This window comes from Leptinotarsa decemlineata, unplaced genomic scaffold (genome assembly GCF_025532065.1).
Source record: "Leptinotarsa decemlineata unplaced genomic scaffold, Ldec_3_MD MMD2_tig00078422_RagTag_RagTag, whole genome shotgun sequence".
Lineage (NCBI taxonomy): Eukaryota > Metazoa > Arthropoda > Insecta > Coleoptera > Chrysomelidae > Leptinotarsa > Leptinotarsa decemlineata.
This window is the reverse complement of record NW_027412747.1, coordinates 5,965,569-5,987,936: the sequence shown is the minus strand read 5'-3', so window position 1 is coordinate 5,987,936 and position 22,368 is coordinate 5,965,569. Positions and strand designations below refer to the sequence as shown.

General features: G+C 35.4%; 2 long non-coding RNA genes across 2 annotated transcripts; one reads left to right on the top strand and one right to left on the bottom strand.

The window, feature by feature from the left end:
- The first annotated feature begins 4,691 nt into the window (after positions 1–4,691).
- Positions 4,692–21,031, top strand: LOC141487295 (uncharacterized). Its single transcript, XR_012468316.1, has 2 exons — positions 4,692–18,350; positions 18,668–21,031. It is a non-coding gene; the product is annotated as an uncharacterized lncRNA (long non-coding RNA).
- Positions 14,594–20,105, bottom strand: LOC141487296 (uncharacterized). Its single transcript, XR_012468317.1, has 2 exons — positions 18,946–20,105; positions 14,594–18,736 (listed from the first exon to the last, which is right to left on the bottom strand). It is a non-coding gene; the product is annotated as an uncharacterized lncRNA (long non-coding RNA).
- Positions 21,032–22,368: the final 1,337 nt, after the last annotated feature.

Genomic DNA, 22,368 nt, shown 5'->3' with positions numbered 1-22,368 from the left:
GATTGATGCTCAAATAAAAAAGTACCTATTACTTTTTATTTGAGCAACCTTAATGGATGTTTTCCATCAAAAATTTTATCTCCGTATCTCTATTATGCCAGTCAAGTAGTTTTTCGAAACTATTGAAAACATTTTTCCCTCGCCAAAACAAAAATGCTGTCTTCCGACGCACATTTCGCCAACCAATCAGAAGATGTCTCGGTTATCGAAACTTCCTCTTAATATTACACAATGTTTCAATGTTGAATCTGGAAATTCAACCATTTTAAGCGTTACTGCATAATTGTCGTCTGGTCCTGTTGACCCATGGTTGACATGAGTTTACGCTTTATTTAATCTTGTCCAAATCTATCAATTTTTTTGCCACCTGAACACCATTTCAGTCACTTTTAGTTCTGAATTTGTTCATAATGCCGAAGTTACATTTGTAATTTCTGAACAGGGGAAATGCAATAGAAGAAGCTCATTTGAAGTATCTCCTCCTGTTTTTTCGTACTCCCCGGTTTTGGTTTTCAAGTTATTACTTGAGACCTTGGATTCTTTTGAGAAAATATTATACAGTGTCACCGATAAAGTCCGCATCAAATGGGAAACTTTTTTATTTATCGTTTTATGTGAAATTTGATTTTGGCAGTAGATTTTGCTTAAGAAATGATGTCAAATGGCGTCTACAAAATAGGTCACGTGATTTCCTTAACCTGTCAAAATTGACATTTAAAAAAAGAAGCATCGAAAAATGACATTATTCTTCAAAATATCCAAAAATATCAAAGGATAAAAACATTTTCTTTTGTAATTTTATACCCACACACCAAGTTTCAAACCCATAATAAGTATTTTATATTTTCACTATTTTTCGGCACTCCTGCTTTTTCTACTCATCAAAATTTAAGCACACCTGTACTAAATCATTTATTTTAACTAAACTCGTCACCGAATTTCTTTTTTTGTAATATAATAATATTTTAAGAGCCTCTTTGATGTTAAAAACAAATTTTGAAAAATAAAAGTTGTCAAACTTGATGCAAAGTTCATCTAGTTTCAACGGGGCTTTCAAAACTATACAGTACTTGAGTTTTTTAATGAGCAAACATCATTTCGTGATTCTTGAAGTCCATTCAATAAAATAAAAAAACTCATAGTATTTACATTTACCTACTCCGCTAACAACACTAATTTAAAAAAACTGGGTAGGCTGTGAAAAAATATGAAACTACATAATGTGTTTTAGAAAACGTCACTGTCACTGAATAAATTAATGCCCATTAGTTCAATGTAATGTATGAAAATTAAAATAATATGTTATCTTTACAAGAAAAAATTGCAATTGTGCTAGTTTGTGGTGAAAACACATTGCATCGACAAGTGGCTGATATTTTTAACGCAAGACATCCTGGTAGACATGTACAGCAATCCACTGTAAGTAGGATTTTAAAAAAATTCAAACTGACTGGTTCAGTTGAAAATACTTTTAAAAAACGTCATAATCTATAACGCAATAATGATGAGGTTCAGTTGGCTGTCTGCCTGGATGTTATCGAACAGGGAAAATCAAGTATTACCAATATTGTAGATAGAACTGGCGTTAAAAGAGAAAGCGTAAGAGCAATTTTACATAAAAATAAATTCAAACCCTACAAACCCAAATTTATAAATACCTTAAAGGAAAGAGATTTCGATGTTCGACTAGATTTCTCTTTCTGGTACCAAGGAGAAGTAGAATTAAACAGAAAATTTCCTTACAAAATCCTATGGACCGACGAAGCTACCTTCACATCGAACGGCGTAGTCAGTTCCCAGAATTGTAGGGGGTGGGCTCAGGAAAATCCTCATTTTGTGATAGAATGTCGGGACCAATATTCATTTAAAACAAATGTGTGGTGCGGTGTTTTAAATAATCAGGTAATGGGACCATTCTTTTTTAGACACAATTTAACTTCTCAGGATTATTTGCAATTTCTAAATACTGAGATCAGTGATATAGTGGACAATATGCCGGTTGAAATAAGACACAGCCTGTGGTATCAATGTGACGGAGCTCCTATTCATAGTTCAAGACAAGTCAAAGAGAAACTATTAAAAATGTTTAGGGGCAAAGTTATTGGGCGAAATATGGAGCAAATATGGCCGCCTAGGTCGCCAGATGTAACCCCACTAGATTTTTTCTTGTGGGGTTACTTAAAACAAATCGTTTATAAACAAAGACCTTTTCGTGATGTGAATCACCTAGAAACTGTTATTAGAAACTCTATTTTAAACATAAACCCTGTGAGTATCAGCAACTCAATAAAAGATGTATCAAGAAGGACAATTATCTGCATAGAACGCGATGGAAGACATACAGAAATGTAGTGTATTTAATGTCGTGAGTCTTTTTTTCGTGTTTTTTTGCTATTAGGTATAGGTACATGTTTATTTTCAGTTCCTTTTAATTAAGATTAAATTCCACTGTATTTTTTGTTAAAAAAACAATAAACACTCTAAGATATTGTTTCCTAATGTTCCGTTTTGTTCTAATTCATATTGTGAGGCCATTTGCTCAATAAAAAACTCAAGTACTGTATAGTTTGGAAAGCCCCGTTGAAACTAGATGAAACTTTGCATCAAGTTTGACAACTTTTATTTTTCAAAATTTGTTTTTAACATCAAAGAGGCTCTTAAAATATGATTATATTACAAAAAAAGAAATTCGGTGACGAGTTCAGTTAAAATAAATGATTTAGTACAGGTGTGCTTAAATTTTGATGAGTAGAAAAAGCAGGAATGCGGAAAAATAGTGAAAATATAAAATACTTATTATGGGTTTGAAACTTGGTGTGTGGGTATAAAATTACAAAAGAAAATGTTTTTATCCTTTGATATTTTTGGATATTTTGAAGAATAATGTCATTTTTCGATGTTTCTTTTTTTAAATGTCAATTTTGACAGGTTAAGGAAATCACGTGACCTATTTTGTAGACGCCATTTGACATCATTTCTTAAGCAAAATCTACTGCCAAAATCAATTTTCACATAAAACGATAAATAAACAAGTTTCCCATTTGATGCGGACTTTATCGGTGACACTGTATAGTCTGGCACATATTTAGGTCTATTTAACGTCCTTGTATTGCCTCCTTCATTAGCCACCTTTTTCTTCATGTCTATGTTGAATTTACTCGTGATTTCTTTGCTGGAAAACTTTTCTCTCGGAGTATTAAGGAAAAAATCGAGAAGACATCATAGTTTCCCAGTTAGTTTTCCGGAAGTTTTAAAAGGATGTGATCGGGGTGTGAATCGATCCAGTTTCATAATTCATTCATTTGCCTCAACAACATGTAGTGAATGCTCACGTTTTTTGTGTTGCTGCTTCCCCAGGTAAGATGGTGTGCATTGGATCACAGCCAATTATGAGCCGCGATCCATCTGCGCTACAGGTCCTTACTTACACTGATTGATGGTGGTTCCGGACTATCGTAAGGAAGGTAAATTAGCAGTTTTGATCCAACGCAAATTGTAACATTTACACAGGCACTGCTCTCAGATCGTTTGAACGCAAAAATTTGGAGATATTTCGAAATCATCTCGATATTTCTTTCCATTCCTTTTATACACAACCATATAATTATGAAAAGTTAATTATTTTGAACGACATTCAAATTACAATTTCTGCGGTGCGGTGCGGTGCGAAGGGAGTGACGCCATCAAAAATACAAATAATTATAACAAAAATAATTACAATAATAATAATGAACCGAGCGAAAAGCGAGCGAGAAGAATCGCGGAAAACTTAAAGTTCTTCGCAAAACCTTCTCGCTTATTCCAAGAGCCTCCACGGGTTGTGGATAATCCGCCGACCGCTAATTTGCTCAAATTCGTGTTATAAGTTGTTTACCAGCATCTTATACACACGAATACTCACCGCAATTAATCGAGTGTTCGAACGGATAAATGAGCAGGCGGGGGGTCGAAGAAAGCAGTTGCTGGATATAAAGGGAACCTGCGCATCGATAGATGTGTAACGCAGGATTCAATACAATATAAGCATAACCTCTAAAAGGTCTGAATCGATTACCGTAAGGCATTTGATACAATATAGCATGAGCTCATCTGGCATTTGCTCAGATGCCTTGCGGTACCCGACAAAATAGTGAGATGCCGTGAACAACTGATCAACTGATACCACTTTGGCAGACACAAGCTAGAGTCCAAACAGATCAGGTTACTTTTAGAAGTGTATTCCACGGGAAGTCCTCTTCTCTTACGCATCTCACTATTGCCATTATCCGTTGCGCTCAGAAATATAACCAGGGTATAACTGTGAAACCTCTGGAAATCGCAGGCATAAAGACACCAATTTGTTTCGTGTGGATGACCTTGAACGTTTTGCTTTTGGAGAAAAGGATCTACATCAGTCCTTAAGGGTAATGGTAGAGTATACGCAAATGTGCAACGGTCCATCTCAAAAAAAGACGATGCAGAGATTACGGAGAGGATGAACAGCTCGTAGATTGAAACATCCTGCACCATCTGAATACCAGAAACCCGTATACTTACTTCGGGGTGAAACAACGCCACTCACTAGAAGTAACAGCAGCAAGTATCAACCCAAACTCTGATAGATTTGGTCATCGGAACTGTCGGGGAAGAACAAAGTCGTTACTACGAATATGCTTGCCGTTCCGATCTTACTCTACTCGTTTGGAGTTAAACAAGTTAGCATCATCAGGAGAAGAAGGAGATTACACCCAAAAGTATCGAAGAGTAACGCGTTGTGGAGTTAACGTTCGAAGGCGGGGGCAATGGGGGAGCGAAGTATTCTACAATGAAATTTCAAAATACATTATTTTGCGTACGTTGCGACCGTTTTGCGTGCGTTTCGACCGTTTTGTGTGCGTTTCGACCGTTTTGCGTGCGTTTCAACCATTTTGCATGCGTTTCAACCATTTTGTGTGCGTTTATTCGTTAGCATTTCGTCGTCATTGTCGTTTTTTTTTCGTTGTCGTTTTCGTTTCGTTTTCCATTTTTGTTAAGGGTATATTATCGATGAGGTTAGGTAAAAAAGAAGATATAATTTTGAATAGAAATTTATTATACATTTTTATTTTGGCAACATATCATAAAGCCATTTGTATAAAATATCTACGTTTCGGAGACTGCAATTGTAGTTGGTTCGGTTGCGAATGTGATGCAATAACACCGTTGTTGCGAAAAGACTTGACATAAGGATAGTAGATACCCCACTCTACCTTTTGTATGGACTCATCGTTATGCGGTTTTCGGAAAATGTTGAACACTTGATTGGAAAACATGATAGCCAAGAGATTTCAGAAACAATTTATTTTCCGTTGTCAATAGTTGTTGACTAGTGAAGGTCTTGGTGAAGACTGAAGACTGACTTGGGGTATGGAGGTGAATTTTTTATAGATAGTCAGCACCATAATTTCGCTTCAATTCCAAGCGAATTATTTCTTCGTTTCGGATGAGCCTAGGAATGTTGGTCGAGCACTCGCAGCATAATATTGACAGCTGATTAACGGAAAAACAGAATTCAAACTGACAGATTTCATCTCTGTTTGCAATAGGCAGGTGAATGGGATGTTTAGGTATTTCTTCAATTGCGTACCCAAGATCAACACCAATAACAAATTTGTATATCGTATGAGTCGGTGTGTCTTTGTAGAAGGCTCCAAACGTAATGTTGATATCTATGTGTATGATGCATACTTTAATGATATCCACAGGTAGAGGGTCTGACCCCTCTGGACCTGTACGTTAAGGAGGTTGCGTTAATGGCCATGGTACGATTGCACACGGCTGGTGTAAACCTAGAAGTAGGAATGGGTCGATTGAGGTTGGGCCTATGGCGGGAAGCGCTTACTGCGCAACCTCTGCTGCAAGCAACAAGTGATGCAGTTGAACCCAGGTTTGTGCTTAATAAACCCTACAAAATACAAATCAAGCAGAGTCAGATGCTACAAATGCAATACGGATTTATACAGATGGCTCAAAAACCAAAGAAGGCTCAGGATGTGGAGTGTACTCCAGATCACTAAACCTAAGGATTAAGTGGGGAATGGGAAGAAATACCAGCGTGGTCCAAACAGAACTGGCTGGTATCTCAATCGCCACAAAAGAAATAACCATGAAAAGAATTTCTGGCAAAAACATAACAATCTGCACTGATAGCAGACAAGCACTATTAGCCTTGAACAGACACCGTGTTACTTCAGGGCTAGCACTAGAGTGCCACTAAGATTTAGCCAAAGCCTCGGTAGATAATAACATTATCCTGAGGTGGGTTGAAGGGCACGACAGGAGTAAAGGTAATCGCATTGCCGACTCTTTAGCCAAGGAAGCGGTTGGACTAAGAATTTTAGGACCAAGTGGCACCCACGGCCTGATGACTTCGACAATTGAGGAACTAGTCAAAAGTTACACCCATGCTCAATCTCTAAAGAGATGGGATGAAATCAAAGGATGTAATCTTGCCAGGATCACCTTGGACGACCCTGGGAAGCTGGCGCCGAAGAAATATGTGGCGATGACCAGGAAAAATCTACGCCTTACAGTAGGATTTCTGACTGGCCACTGTCAGCTAAGGAAACACCTACATAATATGGGGCTAGTGGACACACCTCTATGCAGGATATGTGAACAGGAAGATGAGACTGTCAGGCATGTCCTGTGCGAGTGCCCGGTGTTATCGTCAATAAGAGAGTGTGTGTTCGGCGAGTCTTGGCCTACACCTGCCGATATAAAGGAGATGTCTCCCAGCGACCTGTCCACCTTTCTGGAAAGGACAGGATGGACGACGACCTAGGAGGACAACTCCTCGGGAGGATGTACAATGGGTTCCATGTGGCCTAAGTGCGTGGGCTTACACTCACCCTCCCTACTCTACAGATACAGATACAGGATCCACAGGTAGATCAGATTCACAATGTACGTTTGACTTGAGAAGAGTAGATGAAAACCCCAGTATGTAAGCCAAGCTATTTGCAGGTCGGAAATCAATCGAGTGTTTCAGACAAAATATTTCACTTTTTAGCGTATTATTATTCGGTTTGAGATAGAAAAAATCCTCAGGGTTTTCCTTGAACGTTTTAGGTGAGATATATCTGTTTATTGATTCTTCAATATCACCAATTTCGTGAGATCCAACAGGGATATCGATAATTTTTTGTTTAGTTTTGTCACAGTTTTTATAGTATTAGAATTTCGTACCTCCTTCAATGTTGGGTATACTGTTGTACGAATGGGAACTGAGCAAAGCCAAAGTATATTCATAATCAGAGTCTAACCGAATGGGTGGAATGAAATCGATGGAGAGCGTCGAAAAACGACTCGATAGCGTTAATATCATTGACATGACTGATATAATATCAATATGACATCTCCTTAAGTAATGATTCGAACAACAACATTTTGAATGAAAATCATTTATCTCTACAGTAATAACATTCTATTTGTGAGCTAACAGGACCATAATACATTGATAAACGAATCTGCAAAGTGAATCGATGTTGGTGGTCCTTTGGTAATCTATGCCAAACATCCAATAATTCCCAAGGTTTAGGATTCTCAATCAAATAGTCAATCGATAAAGTCTCCAATTCAGCAGCGGTTAAATCCCGCAAATATTTATCTCCAACCGCTTTTGCAAACAATATGAAGCAGAAGCTCTAGGCACAAATGTCCGCAATTACTCTGGTCAAAATTTTGATACTGATCATTGTTATATGTAATCGTTATACCCCTTCCAAAATATCTTACCAATTCCATTAGAGGTTTGAGATTACCGAAACTATCGAAATATTGTACTGCATTACCGTTTTTTATGTAAGCTACCCAATGAGTGCCTGCATTCAATTGTGAATTCAAGTTCAATACACCACATTCTCGCAGCAGAGGACCACAAGTTGGCAACGTGTCACGCATAAAGACTCCACGTAAATGTGGAATTCTCAGTTAACGGGCACATTTTACAAATTCCGAATCATATAATGCTTTATAGGGTAGCTTAAGTAGGAGTTTTTTTGCTTTTTCAAGTAAAGACCTCGTCCTTTGCGTTGATGTTGTTTCTTTAGGAACAGACCAAATCCTCGAGGTGTTTTGCATAAGTACAAACCGGAACCTAAATGTTCCATAGCTTTATTGTGACGTTGATCTTCTTCTAGTTTCTTTTTGGCATTTTTAGCATCTATTACGGTTTTTGCGATAGCGCCTGCTCCACCTGCCAACGAACCCAAAGCTGAAATGGCGTTGTTTTTACGTCCTCCAGCTTGACTCGATGTCATTTCAGCAGCTCGCAAAGCCAAAGCAGTGGATTTCTTTCTTAATATTGTTAGGATATTGCTTCCAATTGTTAGTAATATTTTGAAGCATATTACGTCGAATGAACAACCCCATGCCGAGCTAACGTTTCGCTTTCATTGTTGTAGTTACGAGTCAAGCTGCACCCTTTTCACCAAATCTAGCGTCTTTCGATTTAACGTGTTCCCAAGCTCTATTCTCCAACACTTGATCTGCTTTATGTCGGTCTTCTGAGGAGTCGCTTTGAGAGAATGCGATATCCTTATCTTTATAATATTCGTTCAAAGGATTTACACTCGTGTCACCGCGTTCCAACCTCTTTTTCAGTTTGGTGCCTGGTCCGCAAAACTTATAACCAGGTATATGTAATTCGAACGGGAAGTTATTGATGAGCGAATTGACGGCACTTGCACCGGAGTAAGTCAACATTGAGAATGATTGGGTGATGACTGTGATGTTTTTATTCATAAGCGTAGCGCACTCATTATCCAACATCACATCATGAAAGTCGTTCAACAAGACAAGACATTACCTATTGAAAATTTAGACTTTTTGAATGAAGCCAACAATAGTAGTGTAGTTGGGAAGCATGGTATATTATTACCCAATTCGTTTCGTGCAATAATTTGTGGGCCGAGTGGTTGTGGAAAGACAAACGCTATCTTAACATTGCTATTCCACCAGAATGGCGCCAAATTTGAAAATATCTACGTATATCCAAAATCATTGTATCAACCTAAATATCAAGTGGTTCAAGAAATTTTTAGTAAAGTTGGCCGGGAAGCACCGAACCGAAAATTCGCGAATATTATTCAGACATATTAAAAAAATCCCAAACAATTGATACGAGACAATTGTAATATGTCTTTTGATGAATTCAAGAGAATGTGTGCCTAATATTGACAACATCGATATGGAATCGTTGTTATAATGAAATATTTCGATACGAATGGTGGATGTTATCTTCAAGGATTGGACAAATATATAAGTATACACAGGGTATGATGTAGTATCATTCATTATCATGAAACCGTTGAACAAAGAAGTTGATGTTATTCGAATGAATAAAATCCATGAAATTGCACGCACCATTCGAAAAAAAATTTTTGGCTCTGAAATTGGGTAAATCCAAAGGAGATGATTCATTGCGAAGACCTCTATTTATTCCATTGACGAAAATAGCGAATAAAACAACAACACAATCAGCTACTAACCCACTGAAACTGAGGCAAAAACCGAACTCAAACAAGAGATAGTGGAAGAGCCTGAAACGACTCCATTCCAATTCCTCGTACATGTTGCAGGTATAAATGAGGATGATGATGATAAAAACATCTTTAGTGGGTATGCAGAAGAAGAACAAGATGACAAATGTTACGTCAGGTATTGAAATTGAATGGAAATACTGGCACCGAATGGCCAAAATGGAAAAGTTGTTTTGAATTGTATATGAGTGCAATTGGATTGGATGGCGCAACAGATAAAACTAAGATCAATATACTTCTGAATTTGATTGGAGACATTTGAATATGAGAAAAAGGAAGACGAAAATAAATTTGATGTGATCTTGATTAAATTTGAACAATATTGTGTACCCAAAAAGAACCTGACGAATGAAATATTTAATTTTTTTGCAGTTGAGCAACATAACGGGGAGCCATTTGAATATTTCTTGTTGAAATTGAAAACGCGAGCTGCAACTTGCGAATTTGGGAGTTTGAGAGACAGTTTAATAAGAGACAGGATTGTTAGTGGAATTTTCGACAAAATGACGCAAAAGGTTTTATTGAAGACAAATGACATTTCATTATCAGAAGCAATATACTTCTGTGTAATACAGGATCTTAGTGAAGAACAGGCAAGGGTTCTGCAGGATTCGCCAAAGGTGTAACAAATCTGGACAACCACAAAAACTAAATCAATGGCTGTGAGAGCCATAACTGAAATGGAATTGCCTAAAAATAAAGAAGATTTGAGAAGGTTTTTAGGAACTGTAAATTACCTATCAAAATTCATTTCACATTATTCCGAAATCAATGCACCCTTACGAAGGTTACTAAATGTGATGTTGAATGGTGCTGGTTAACTATACACAGTAAGATATTTGAGAATTTTAAAAATATACTTTGTAATGCCCCAGTATTGAGATATTATGATATAAATTTGACTGTAATTCAATGTGATGCAAGTAAGAATGGGTTGGGAATTCGTAATAAACAAAATTCTCATCCCATATCTTATTGCTCTAGATCGTTAACACCATTTAAACAAAATTGAAAAAGAGTTACTGAGTATTGTATTTGAAGTAGAAAATTTTCATCAAGATGTGTATAGAAAAGAAATAACAATTGAAACAGACCACAAACCTCTTGAAACTATTTTAAAAAAAGAAATTGATAGTGTCACAAGTAGATTACAGAGAATGATGCTGAAATTATTGAAATATGATTTGAAAATAAAATACACTCCTGGAAAATGCATGTATATTGCCGATACGTTGTCGAGGTCTTATTAAAAGGATCCAGTAAGGGATGATCCTGAACTTCAAAATGTTGTACATTCTATTGCCAAAAATTAAGCAATTACGGAAGAGAGAAAACTGGATTTTAAAAAACAGACCAATGAAGATCCTGTTCTGCAACAGGTAATATTTTATTACCAAAATGGATGTCCACGTTATAGACATGATGTCAAGGGACCTGCTAGTTCGTACTGGAGCATGAAGAAATCAATATCAGTGGCGGACAATCTTTCATTTGTTAATCACAAATTAGTCGTTCCTTCGAGTCTGTGAACTAAAATGTTGAAGAATTTACATAAAGGGAATGTGGGAATGGAAAAAATGAAAATGAGAGCAAGGCAATGCATGTTTTGACCAGGAATAACGAAGAGCATAGAAAATTAAGCAGTAAGTTGTGAAATTTGTAACAGATTTCGAAATAAAAATAGAAAAGAAACACTCATTTCACACGAAGTTGCTAATACAGCTTGGAAGAAAGTTGCAACTGATATATTGGAATTTAGAGGAGTGAATTATTCAGTAGTAATAGATTACTTCTCCAACTGGTTGGAAGTCAAGGAATTGAAAGTTAAAACTGCGTTGTGTGTAATAACCCAACTGAAAGAAATATTTGTGAGAAACTGTGTACAAGAAGAGGTGGTATCAGATAATATGCCGTTCAATAGTTATTAGTTTCATTTATTTGCCAAAGAATGAGATATGAAATTAACAACAAGTTCCCCAACATACCCGCAATCAAATTGGTTAGCGGAACGAGCCGTCCAGATTGCGAAAAACATGTTGAGGAAGGCTAACGAACAGCGTACGGATATTTATGTAATGCTGATGGAATACCGAAATACACCCCTCAAACAATTACAAAAATCTCCAGCACAAATTATGCTCAATAAAACACTCAGAACAAAACTGCACATTTTAGAAAGTGAGCTGATGCCAAATATCATTAAAGGTATTCAAGAAAAGATAATATTAGCACATGTAAAACAAAAATTCTATTACAATAGAGGAGGAAAAGACCTGCGGCCTTTAAATGAAGGGGATAATGTGTATTACAGACAAGGAAAAGTTTGAGAGAGAGGTAAAATAAAGGGAATTCATTCATCTCCTAGGGCATATGTGGTAGATACAGATGACGGTCAACTTTTGAGAAACAGAAAATTCTTTAGTTCAGAACCAACTGATAATAACAGTCCAGATAATCAACCATCGATTAAAAACAGACTTGATGAAAATAAAATAGAGTCGGAAACACATTCGCCCTCATCTTCCATCTTGCCCATTTTTAGAAAATCTAATAGAATGATTAGAATACCATCAAAATTTACAGACTTCGAATTATATAAGTAATTGAACTTGAACGGAGAGATGTTATATATTATATTATTATACTTTTGAAGACAACTAGATATAGGTATTAGGATTAGGAACTGTCATGTTTGTTGTTAGTTACAAAAGTACGTTGATGAATCATTAGCTGTTGTGAATATTTGCTTCATATATTATATATTCAATAAAGAAAATCAAATATATAACAGCGGTTTTTTTCTGATTGATTCGGCCGTTACTTGATGAAGATCCATAGTAATTTCAAAAACTACACCTGACGATTTGATCTCCACAAACTTTATTTGAAAAATATATATCACAACATGTTTCGCTAAAACATTAGCTTTTTCAAGTGATTATTTATTATTTTTTTTAATAAACTTAAAAATTCAAACATTCTAATAAATGACCAACTAGATTTGAATAGATCACCATTATTGAACTTGTTTCTTTAAAAAAAACCGAGAAAGAATTATTATTGATGTAGATGTGAGGTAATATGCTTCAGGTGATCATAATTGAACAGGTACGTTAAGTTCAGGTAAGTTTTTGGAGGTAGTCTCAGTTATGGTTACCTATAGTATATGAATATTAATGTTAAGAACAACAAGTATAAATCACTTGAAAAAGCTAATGTTTTAGCGGAACATGTTGTGATATATATTTCTCAAATAAAGTTTGTGGATATCAAATCGTCAGGTGTAGTTTTTGAAAATATAACAGCGGGTTCACACATCTTCACCATCAGGCGTCATGACTTCCAAAAACAAGATTCAACTTGTAAACGAACTACATAAACCAATTAGAAAATATTATCTTCGACGCCGTACAGTTATCAAAGGAATAGATGACTAATGGCAGGTGGACCTGGCTGAGATGAGATCTTTCGCCCACCAAAATCGAAATTTTAAACTCATTCTAGTCGTCATAGATTGTTTTTTTGTGTGGACTAGACCACTGAAATTGAAAACGGAGAAGAAATTACCTAAAAGTTTGCAGATATCTTGACACATATCAAACGTTGTCCAAAAAATTTACAAACTGATCAAGGAAAGAATTTTACAACAATAAGTTTCAAACTTTGATAAAAAACATGGAATAAATCACTACAATACGTACAGCATCACAAAGGCTTGTATGGAGTAATGCACCATTAGAACGTTGAAAGAAAGAGTTTTCAAATATTTCAGTCTAAATGGCACCTACAAATGGTTGAATGTCTTGCCTGAAATGATAAAATCCTACTATGATATTCGACATTCGAAGACGAAATCAATATATTCCCACCTGAAAATAGCTGGACCGAGAAAATTCAAAGTCGGTGACGTGCGAATCAGTAAGGTGAAACGCGTTTTCGAAGAACGCTATACGCTCTATTGGACTACGGAATTATTTAAAACATTACCTACCCCACCACATTTATGCTAGAAGATATGCAGGGTGCACCTATTAGAGGTGCTTTCTATGGGAAAGAATTAGAAAAAACTGCAAATCCTAATATATATCTCGTGGAAAAAGTGTTAACGAAAAAAAGACACAAAATGTACGTTAAATGGTTTGGTTTGGATAACAAACATAACAGTTGGATCGAAAATGTCGATTTTGTACAGAATCTTATGTAAAACAAGCACACTGACATTGTACTGAGAGGATCTTTTGTGAAGAAATATTTGTGTGTTCAACAAACACAATATCTGAAATTGACCACGTGATCTGAAGCTATAAGAGCGCATGCAAACGCAGATAGATATTCAGTTTGAAAACGAAAGTAGTGGTGAAGATTACAATGGCACTCTGAATGCAATAGATAGAGCGTTGGAGCAATATGAAATGATCGCTCGAAACGAACACCAATTGCTGTTGATGGCATTCCCCGTGTCATCTTATGAAAGTCCATGCAGAAACTTCAACCAATGCATAATTTTGAAGCAGCAGTTCTCAATTCGTTCCATCTACTTAACAAGTTATTTAGACGAGTATTATCCAATTACAACACGTTGCGAGGATTACATTTACGTCACATAGTACATCGAGAGTAATACCAAACAAGTTTCCATTTCCAAAGACACCAGGAACATGGAGCTGTCTCAACAAGATGTAAACGATGTCCTGAATACTCACCTTGGTGTGCTCTCTTGACATTATTGCTATGGCGAATGCTTTGAACTTTTGTGATTATTATCGACATGTTTTCAACATAATACAATCATGGTTACATGAAAATAAAACTAATTCAACTTTGGAAAAAATTGTAGAAGGTTTTTGTCAAGCCTCAGCTTTAGATAGTCTATATGCTAATGCTTTACGTGAATATTTATTTTATTATAAACAAAAAATAGTGTATGATCTATATAATAAATGAGAAAATGGTATAACATTTGTTTCATTTGATGTATGAGGTGAAAAAAAATTCAACTTCAAAAAGTTGTATGATGTAATAAAATACCAAAATTTGAATATATATTTTATTCAAATTATATCAACGTGTATGTACAACAATGAATAAGTATACAAAATTTCAACATATTTCATCCAAATTATATCAACGTGTGCGTGTACAATAATAAATAGTATACAAAAACTGAAATACTCAAACATATTTTTGTTTGCAATCAATTCTTGCAAACTTGGTGGACTTCTACCGCTGTTGGAAATTCTCAGAGTAACACACACCTATCAACCATATTCAAACTAGGACAAAATTTTTCAATGAATCACATCAATAAAAAGAAAACCCAAATGATAACCTCATTTCAATCTATAGGTAAAGTGTCGGATGATTTGGAGATTGATTTTTGTTTATCGTCGTGTGGAATTAAACCTATTTTCACCTGCTTGATACTGAAAACGTTGTGAGCGTATGATCGAATAGTAAACTGTTCACATATTTTTTCTTCAAAATTTCTGAGACAATCGATATAATCTTCGAAATTAATTTTATTTTTGACTACATTATATCGAATTCCCTTTGATTTTTTGATAACTTTTCCACTCTGCACTTTGTAGGTGTACATTTTGGAACGTAACCCTGCACAGTGGGTGATGATTTTACCATTTGCTTCACCATTCATTAACCCAGGAATTTTTTTATTCACAAGTAGAATTTGAGACTTATTATCGGGCGAATAAATAATCGGAAGTATCAAATTTTGATAGGTGCTTTTTAATGAGTTCTGAATAGACATCTTCACACGTTATTTCGTAGATGAAGCTATCTGTATATGTATATGTTTTTGGTATTTTGTAGTTTTGTTAGATATGCTTTCGTTACATTTTTCCAACAGCGACTCAAAATCAGCAAAAATTATAAACGGGTATTTTTGTTTATGAACATAATTTCGAAATTCTACATTCACTTTTTCTACTCATTTACTTTTTCACTCAAAACAGTACGATCATCTAATTTTTGCTGTCTTGAAATTCAATAGTAAATTAACAAGGCGGATACGAGCGCAAAATCCCTTGTATTTTCTTATGGAGCTAAATTTTTGCGTGTCGGTGTAACGTTTCAACGTGCGATCCCAATCGCATGTAATACAAATCAAGAATCACTTAGATTTGTATTACATCACTCGAGGACGAGGCCATTGAAAAACATTACAAATCATAGTTACAGTAAAAATCACGACGAAAAAAGTCAAACATGTATAGGAATTATTTTGGATTTGACAAATGTCATACCTTCACATAAAAATGTCATTTTTCAAGGGGTATGATGATTTCATAATCTTTGACTTTAAAGAGAGAATTATTGATTGATACAATTTTCTTTATTATTATGTTTTTGATGTAGTTACAACAGAATTCATGTGATATATGTTATTTTTTGAACTTCTCTATTCACACCCAAGGTGACATGGATCAATGTCAATGCTGATTCAACATCCGACAATACGCTTCAAAACGATGAAAAAATACTCTTTAGTTTCTGTATTTCATTTCATAATATGTCATAACCTATTTTTCTATTCATACCAAAGGTGACATCACTGTCACTCTCAATGCCAAAACAAGCAACATCCGGAGGTAGGCAGTTCTCAAAGCGACGAAACGAATGCTCTTTGTTTCATTTTAAAATATGCCATCACTTTTTTTTCCTCAGATGAATTTATTCAAATGTAATTTAATTGAGACTTGTTTTTCATGTCATCGTTTGTTCGAGATATTGTTCGTATAATTTGTAATTCAAAACATAAACTTCTTTCATTTTTGGTTTTTCGCAGATGGATTCACAAAAATCGAATACAAGTTCGGTCGTGAAAAGGAAGCCAGTTATCAAAGTAGCAGATTTGCCTTGGAGACACCGCAGAGGATATTCCCAGCCAAAATCGTGAAAGGTAAATTTGCTGAGGCGGTCTTGTTGGATTTGAGTGAGAAAGTATCATTTTTGCGACACCGAGTAACGGAGGAGTATCGCCCTCACTTAGAAGAATTTTCGTCAGGAAAATACGCTGTTGTGTTCAAAGGGTTGATGGACATTGGGAAACCGAATCGTGTTGTTTCATTTGAAATTGTACGAAATTGAGGTTAGTATTGTTCGAAAATGGAAAAAGCGAAGTATTCGAAATGACATTTCAAAATACGGTGTTTTGCGTGCGTTTATTCGTTATCGTATCGTTTTTTCGTTGTCGTCTAATGAGAAGGATATGTAAAGGTGTAGATATCTTGAGAAAAAGTATGAAAATTTGATTATCCACCTTTGACATATCTCTAAGTTTCATGCGAAAATGAACCGGTAATGAAATCCTATAATTAAAAACGAAAAAAAAAATCGGCATTACTAAAACATATGATATATTTGGATTTCTTATGGTGAGGTCTTGAATCCGTCAAAAAAGATCACTTCCGGTTTTCACTTTCGGTCGTTCGATTTCGATTATTTTGACGTCATTAGATTCGTTTAGATATCATGAATAATAATTGATCATTTTTTGAAGCCAAAAGGGCATCATAACCTATTTTCGTTATACTAGCCGCAACAGACCGATGTGTGTACTTATTTCAAATGATTTCATTTGTAGATTATAAAAATATAATATCGAGCGCCTAATGTGAAATAGCATACGAAGAATTGCAAGGAAAATAATTGAAAAACTTCGGATCGTCACGTACAGCACGTCAAATGAAAGAAGAAATGCAGAATTCATCAACAAAGATGGCGGAACATGTCAGAAGGGCACTAAGCCATATCTTCGTTAATAATAGTCGGATCGTCACGTACAGCACGTCAAATGAAAGGGAAAAAATGCAAAATTCATCGACAGAGAAACAAAAAAGATGGAGCAGCGTGTCAGAAGGACACTAAGCCACATCTGCGTTAATGATAGTTGGATCTCAATGTGTAGCACATCAAATGAAAGGGAAACGAATGCAGAATTCATTGACTGAGAAAAAAACGAAAAAGATGCCAAGAGGGCACTAAGTTGTATCTTCACAAATAATAGTCGCATCATCACATGTAACACTTCAAATAAAAGGGAAAAAAAGCAGAATTCATGTGATATATGTTATTTTTTGAACTTCTCTATTCACACCCAAGGTGACATGGATCAATGTCAATGCTGACCCTATATTCGACAATACGCCTCAAAACGACGAAAAAATACTCTTCAGTTTCTGTATTTCATTTCAGAATATGTCATAACCTATTTTTCTATTCATACCAAAGGTGACATCACTGTCACTGTCAATGCTAAAACAAGCAACATCCGGAGATGTTCTCAAAGCAATGAAACAAATGCTCTTTGTTTCATTTTAAAATATGCCATCACTTCTTTTTCTCAGATGAATTTATTCAAATGTAATTTAATTAAGAGTTGTTTTTCATGTCGTCGTTTGTTTGAAATATTGTTCGCATAATTTGTAATTCAAAATATAAACTTTTTTCATTTTTGATTTTTCGCAGATGGATACACAAAAATTGAATACAAGTTTGGTCGTGAAGAGGAAGCCAATTATCAAAGTAGCAGATTTGCCTGTGGAGACACCTCAGAGGATATTCACAGCCAAAATCGTGAAAGGTAAATTTACTGAGGCAGTCTTGTTGGATTTGGGTGAGAAGTGTCATTTTTGCGACACCGAGTAACGGAGGAGTATCGCCCTCACTTAGAAAAATTTTCGTCAGGAAAATACGCTGTTGTGTTCAAAGGGTTGATGGACATTGGGAAACCGAATCGTGTTGTTTCATTTGAAATAGTACGAAATTAAGGTTAGTATTATTTCCCAGTTTTTCTCCGTTTAATATGCAAAGAGTTTGTGGTTGTATACAATATTTTTTGTTCGGATAAAAAATTCTCATTCACAGATATGATCCGCATGAAGTAGTGTTTTCATGCGATATTTTTCCTTCGTTTAGTACGTGCAGAATACGTGTTTTAAATTCCTTGTTTTGAATGACAGTAGTTTCTTCAATTATAAGTGTTACTCACTCATTTTTTACCATCACTTCATGAAAGACATTACCCTCACTGTTGAAGAAAATATTTTTTCGGTGTATGTTTGTGTTGAAAATCTAATTTATTTCAGATCAATACATCAACGTATTCAGTATCAGTTCAGAGTCATCTTAACAACAGCATCCAAAACCGTCGCAACCTTTCCAGAATGAGTTTCAAATCTCAACAGCTTCGACAATACATTAACGTGTGCAGTTTCAGTTCAGAGTCATCTCAACAACAGCATCCAAAACCGTCGCAGCAACCTTTCCAGAACGAGTTTCAAATCTCAGCAGCTTCGACAATACATTAACGTGTGCAGTATCAGTCCAGAGTCATCTCAACAACAGCATCCAAAACCGTCGCAACAACCTTTCCAGAATGAGTTTCAAATCTCAGCAGCTTCGACAATACATTAACGTGTGCAGTATCAGTTCAGAGTCATCTCAACAACGGCATCTCACCAACCTTTCCAGAATGAGTTTCAAATCTCAGCAGCTTCGACAATACATTAACGTGTGCAGTATCAGTTCAGAGTCATCTCAACAACAGCAGCCAACCTTTCAGAACCAGTTTCAAATCTCAGCAGTTTCCTTTTTTTTAGTCTATAATTGCACATTATGAGACTAGCAGTCGTCGATATTCAGGGATTTATTGTTGAGCAACAATTTCACCCCATTGATTGCCATCAAGATCGGTAACAATTCTCTGCTTCTACCGCCGAAATCATTCTCCTCCTTGAGCAAAGACGATAGAGTGAAAAAAAAACATTCTTGTTTTGAACTATTCTTCAGGCTTCGTGGAATATTATATACTGGATAGCATCCTCAAAGAATATCTACATGATGTTGATATCATTTATGTGTGTGGTCATCAGAAGAAAGCCTTTCTGGATGACAGACTGCACCTATTCCATATATACACAACTGTAGTGAATTTGGAAGACTTTGAAGATTCATGGTGGTGTGTTCCAAAATTGGAGAAAAACACGACGTTCTTTATGGATCATTCCAAAGGAAATTCATTCAGCTGCAGTCTCAATAACGTTGATATTTTATATAAATGGCTTTATAATATACAATGTCATCCCCAAAGTATGCACCATATGGAAAACTTATTTATTAAGAGTTTTTCAACAAAAAGTTATTCTTGATAAAAGTTTGTGCATCCCCTAAAACTAAACATGCACCAACAAAATACAGTACAACACACGTAATATACGAGGAGCCTTCAAATATTTGATTTTGTGATTGATTTTGTTTTAGTACTCACATTTTGAAAAATCTCAGGAAATGTTATTTTGAAAAAATGAAAAGATTTGAAGCTATGGCCATCTAAGTGAAGTTTTATTTTTTTACCCATTTTTTTAAATGGGGACTACGAAAAAAAACCGATAAATGGACAGCATCCTTTATATGACGACTCATTTTAAAAGCTTGTAATATTACAAATTTCACAACTATGGTGTTACCCACGGTCAATTGTTTTGAAAAATAAATTAATTTTCAAAGTTTTTGGTGCAAAGTTATTTTTATTTTTTGTTAACACCGAAAATTACTCAAAATTATACAGTATTGTAACAAGAACTTAATATTCAATAATATCAAATTACAACACATCAAAATCAAATATGCATTTCGGAACAAACTAATTGATTTTCTAGAAATTCAACTTAAAATACTTATTTTGAACAAGAAAATCTCCAGGAAATCAATGAATTTGTTCAGAAATACCTATTTTATTTTGATGTCTTGTGATTTGATATTATTGAATATTAAGTTTTTGTTACAACACTGTATGATTTTGAGTAATTTTCGGTGATAACAAGAAATAAAAATAACTTTGCACCAAAAACTTTGAAAATTAATTTACTTTTCAGAAAAATTGACCATGGTTAACCCGACAGTTGTGTAATTCGTAATATTACAGGCTTTTAAAATGAACCATCGTATACAGTATTTAACATATACGTTAACGTATACGTTTTTCGTAGTCCTCATTTAAAAAAAAAAAATGGTAAAAAAAATTCAATTTCACTTAAATGGCCATGACTTCAAATCTAAATATATTTTTCAATGCTTAACAACTTTTCTAAACAACATTTCCCGATATTTTTCAAAATAAGAGTACTTTACTCTTGTCACAAAATCAAATATTTGAAGGCTCCTCGTATATTACGTGTGTTGTACTGTATCTTGTTGGTGCATGTTCAGTTTTAGGGGATGCACAAACTTTTATCAAGAATAACTTTTTGTCGAAAAACCCTTAATAAATAAAGTTTTCCATATGGTGCATACTTTGGGGATGACACTGTACTACCAAAATAAATAAAATGCATGTCACACACACATCTTTGTTTGATAACTTATCTTATACAGGGAAAAATGTCGAAAATATGCAATAACGAAAAAGCATGGTTTATAGTGATGAATAAACATCATGTTAAAAGATACAAGGTTGGCAAAAAAACAACTCACATACATAGGACATTGGAGAAATAAAAAATGAGTTTGTCTGTCAATTTGAATTCCGATTCGTTGGGTCGTTTTAACAAAAGCTGTATTTTATATCCTGAATTTTATACAGGAATTTATTATGAATGATTGATATTAGACATTTAATTTCAATTACGATATTTGGAAATTCATTTCGTGTTGTGGCTTTTTCGAAATTCCCATTCAAAATAGCATCTATTGAAATAGATACCGGACGAGTCCATTAGGTGTACGACAAATTTGTACGACAAATTAATGTCATTAGGTGTGGTGACGAGTCCATTATAACAGGGAGTGAGATGAGTTCTTGGACATATAAACACAGCAAAGTTACGAAACAGACAAATATGAAAAATCGTCATGAAATAATTCGAAACTATTCAAGTAAATACATGGAAGGTTTTAACCTCAACTTCAATATTCTGAAACAAAAACACTCAGTTCCATCTTTTATTATTCCAAGTTCCTAATAATCAAAATTGATACGATTACAATATATAGAAATATAAAACTATCTTCAAATAAAGTTGCATGAATGCACATCAAGCATTTTGTCGTAGTACGGTGACCGGGGCAAAGTTGCAGACTTACAAAGTCGTAGGTATATATGAGAGGAAAGGGGCAACCTTAAGCATGTCATAATGCACCTCTCCGGAATATTAATCATTATTCCGACTCCCACCCCGGAGTATCCTTGTAGAGTTGTTTCCTGGCTCTGTCTGCAGGTGGCGCAGTGGACTTTCCACTCGAATCAACTGCAGAGCGATTCCATGACTACCTGGAATTATATTTGTTTGGTCGTGATACTCAGACGGTTCACAACGTTCTGAAGGGATCATGTCCGGTCCTGATGATGGGGCAAACACCCCGAAACCGGTCTATTGGTTGGTCGGATCGACCAAACGAAATTAATTCCTGCTTTTCATAGTGAAAAATAATTTGCGACGAATCTTCCACGTCGAGGACGTTGCACAGGTGCATGATGGTTTTACTTCAACTCTCTGCGTGGTATTAGTTGGGTTAGTTGTTGTTTTTCCGTTGGGAATCTGCCACACGTACCTACAAAGTCGTAGGTCTGCATGAGAGGAAAGGGGCAGCTTAAGCGTCTCATAATGCACCTCTCCGGAATATTAATCATTATTCCGACTCCCACTCCGGAGTATGCTGTCTGCAGGTGGCGCAGTGGACATCTCACTGAATCAACTGCAGAGATAGTCCATGATTAGCTTGAATTATATTTGTTTGGTCGTGATATTCTGACGGTTCACACCGTTCTGAAGAGACCATGCCCGGTACT